This window comes from Triticum aestivum, chromosome 6D (genome assembly GCF_018294505.1).
Source record: "Triticum aestivum cultivar Chinese Spring chromosome 6D, IWGSC CS RefSeq v2.1, whole genome shotgun sequence".
NCBI lineage: Eukaryota > Viridiplantae > Streptophyta > Magnoliopsida > Poales > Poaceae > Triticum > Triticum aestivum.
Genome location: NC_057811.1, coordinates 191,215,047 through 191,218,604, shown reverse-complemented (window position 1 = coordinate 191,218,604; position 3,558 = coordinate 191,215,047). Strand labels below are relative to the sequence as shown.

The 3,558-nt window shown below is 42.9% G+C and overlaps 1 long non-coding RNA gene across 1 annotated transcript; it reads right to left on the bottom strand.

The window, feature by feature from the left end:
* Window positions 1–998: 998 nt before the first annotated feature.
* LOC123141583 (uncharacterized) lies at window positions 999–3,179 on the bottom strand. Its single transcript, XR_006470356.1, has 3 exons — window positions 2,971–3,179; window positions 2,719–2,878; window positions 999–1,060 (listed from the first exon to the last, which is right to left on the bottom strand). It is a non-coding gene; the product is annotated as an uncharacterized lncRNA (long non-coding RNA).
* Between the last annotated feature and the right edge of the window lie 379 nt (window positions 3,180–3,558).

Genomic DNA, 3,558 nt, shown 5'->3' with positions numbered 1-3,558 from the left:
TGCAGCCCGAAAACGGGTCAGCACATGGAATATGCTGGCAATATAACACATAGAGAAAAATGAACATAATAATGCTATACTACATGCATATATGGCTGGTGGAAAGCTCTATGGTTACAGTTTTGCGAAAAGCCAATTTTTCCCTACTACAAAGGAATAAGTTATGTTTAACTATCATGGTGGTTGTTAAACATTGAGAAGGTACCTCCAACTCAATCCCAATTAAGTATCTTCATTAACCCAACAAAATTAATTAAAGTAACATGGTGATGAGATTCACATGATAATCCAGATACTAGATACTCAAGTTGTCCATAACCAGGGACACGGCTAACCATGATTAGTTTGTACACTCTGCAGAGGTTTGTGCACTTTTCCCCACAAGACTCGATCGCCTCCGCTTGATTCTCGCACTGCATGATGTTTCAGAAACGGATGACCGAGACACAGTCTTTCAGAAGCGTTAACTCTCTACTCCGGGTAGACCGTACCACCTACATCCCCTACATCTGCTAGTCTACCTCTTCAAGAGCTCACACACCTTAATCAACTATGCTAGAGCCCATAATAGCTTGTGGCTGCACACGGAATTTTCTAGCATGAAAAATCTCATGATCCCTTTTAGCCTGGGTGGCGGTCCATAGGATGATCACACGGGTACCCCGGGATATCCAAAAATACAAGCAGCACTGGGTTCCCCAGGTGCCTCAATCCACCCAGATGTGAGTTTTAGTTGCCACCTTAAGTAAACCATTATTAACAATCTCACATCTGTCATGAATATCTCTCAAACCCAATCCACGTCTACGAGCATAGCATGGCAATATAAGCAACGTAGAAGTAATTCCCAAGGGTTTGATAAATAAAACCGGTAATAGGTACTACCACAACTACTTCCCAATACCCACAATTTAATTAGATCCTAACCATGCAATGTTTGAGGATTGAACTAATGCAATAAAATCTGGGTATGGAAAAGTATGATCAAAGTGTTACTTGCCTTGCTGATGATCCGCGAAACCTAGAGATTCGAAGTAACAAGCGGCGCACTCCGGGTACTCTATCGCAAAGAAACAAGCAAACAATAAGTACTCATCTAATGCATAGGTAAAACTTGAATAAAAGATACAACCAGAAAGTTCAACTTATGAACTCCGGTTTGCAAAAAGAATCAAATCGAACGAAGCAACGAAAGTCAAACGGCGAAAGAAACAAGCTTTGTTTACTAATCTGGATCTAGGTCAAATTTTACAGTAGCAAAAACTTGTTTGAGTAGGTTAAACGGAAGAGAATTTTGAGACGAAACTCTAGGCGCTTGAATCGCCTGATTCCGATAAACGAGCGAAAAGTTAAACGAAAACGAAGATCCGATCAGGAATCGGGATCTGGAAAAAATCGTGGAAAAATCCGACGAAAAAGAAAACTGACGAACGGTTAAACGAACGAACGTTCGTTAACAGCGAAAATCCGACGAACACGTTCGTTAAACCGAACGGGTCAGTGAACGTTCACAAAATAATAAAACCGAAAAAAATAAACCGATCTAGGGTTTAGAAAAAAAACGAACGTTTTTTTTAGAAAACCGGCAAGGGCGGCGGCGGCTCGGTACCTCGTCGGGACGGGCTCCGGCGGGGCGGCTTGGGGCTCCGGCGGGGTCGGCGAGGGCGGCGGGGTGGCGGGGCTCGGGCGGCGGCTCGGGGCGGCGAGGGGCGGCGTCGGCGGCGGCGTTGCGGCGAGCGGGCGGCGAGCTGCGGGCGGCGGCGCTGCGGGCTCCGGCGGGGCGGCTTGGGACGGGGCTCGGGGTGAGGGAGGGCGGCGGCAGCGGGTATATAAGAGAGGGGGGTTGCTTGGAGGAGGGTGCAAGGCGGCGGCAATGGCGTGCTCGCCTCGGACTCGGCGGCGGCGCAGGCGTGCGCGCGAGGGAGACGGCGCGGGATGGGCCGGCCGGCTCGGCTGGGCCTCGGCCCGGTCAGGGGCGGTGGGTTTTTTTTAAAATATTCTGCCGAATCAAAAAAAACGCAGAAAAATAAATAAAAATCCAAAAATGATAAAACAAATTTTCCCCGTCTTATTAAAATAATTAGAACAGGGTGAACATTTTTTTGACACCAAAATGCAGTTTTGAAAACGTGCAATTTTTTAATGCAATTAAAATTGCAAATAAAATCCGAATAAAATCCAATATATGATTTTAATATTTTTCCTCCAGTATTTCAATTGTTTTGGAGAATTCATATTTTCTCCTCTCATTTATTTTAATGTGAAATATTTTTCCGGAGAGAAAATAATTAAAACCAAAATCCTCGTTTTATTATTTGATAAAAATCAAATATGAAAAATTGAAAAAATCCCCAACTCTCTCCGAGGGTCCTTGAGTTGCTTAGGATTTATCGAGGATTTGCCAAATGCAATAAAATATGCTATGCAATGATGATCTAATATATAACATTCTAAATTGAAAATTTGGGATGTTACACCACACATCTTTGATACATGACAAGTATGATGGAAATCTGAGATTAGATTAGCATGTACGTACACTTCCCTGACCAAAATTCAGTTAATTTCAAGAGACTGAAATTCAATGTTGATTTGCCATATACAAACACAATGTTTGCTTAGAAAAGGAAAGGAGCAATTGCAGAGTCGCGAAAAGGAAAAATTCTAAAAGATAAAGATGGTAATATGACAGAGTCGCTAAAAGAAAAAAATGGGGACCTGCAGTTTGAATTGAAGAATGTTGCCGTAGTAGAGGATGTGAATGATGTGTTGAGCTGCCTCCCGCAGAAATAGTGGCGATGTGTTTGGTTTTGCACGCTCGGGGAAGAAAATGTCTCAAGCTCCCTCATACTGAAGGTGGATCCAAGAGGCTGCGGGCCTGCAGGAGACGAAATCCGTGACAAAATCACTACAGAAACGCCATCATAAATCCTGCCCCATTTACCAGCCTAGGAGACGGAGGAGGCGTACGAGGGGCCAAACCAGCCGCCGTTGATGGTCACCCTGTGGCAGCACTAGCTCCAGTGGTGGCTTGAGGTGAGGAGGAGCAACCTCAATACAGCGGATCAAGAGAGCAAGCTGATGAGAGCTATCCAGCAAAACCAATTTTTGTGTGAGAAGAGAAAATAAGGAAATGAGAAAAGGAATGAGTGGAGAAAAGAAGAACGGAGAAGCTGAGAAGACTACAGAATGGGGAAAGTGAAGAATCATACTGGTGGGACCCATGAAGCTAATGACGTTTTTTACATGCATACAGTGAGAGCAAACTATGTGACGTGAAAATGTAAGCCACCCTTTGTACTACTGACTGCACGTGTATGAAGGCAACGACCTACCAACAAAATTTCTTATGGATAAGTATATAGAAATAGATAAACTAAATCTTTTAACTATACAAAAAACACTAAATATAAAATGTGATAATCTTGCACAGTGTGAGCAAATTAACCTACGATTATACGAAAATAATGAAAAATGTTAAATTTATGATTACAAAAAAAAATAAGAACATGATAAAAATGTCAGAAAAATACAAATGTAATTTGACGAATGCAATTC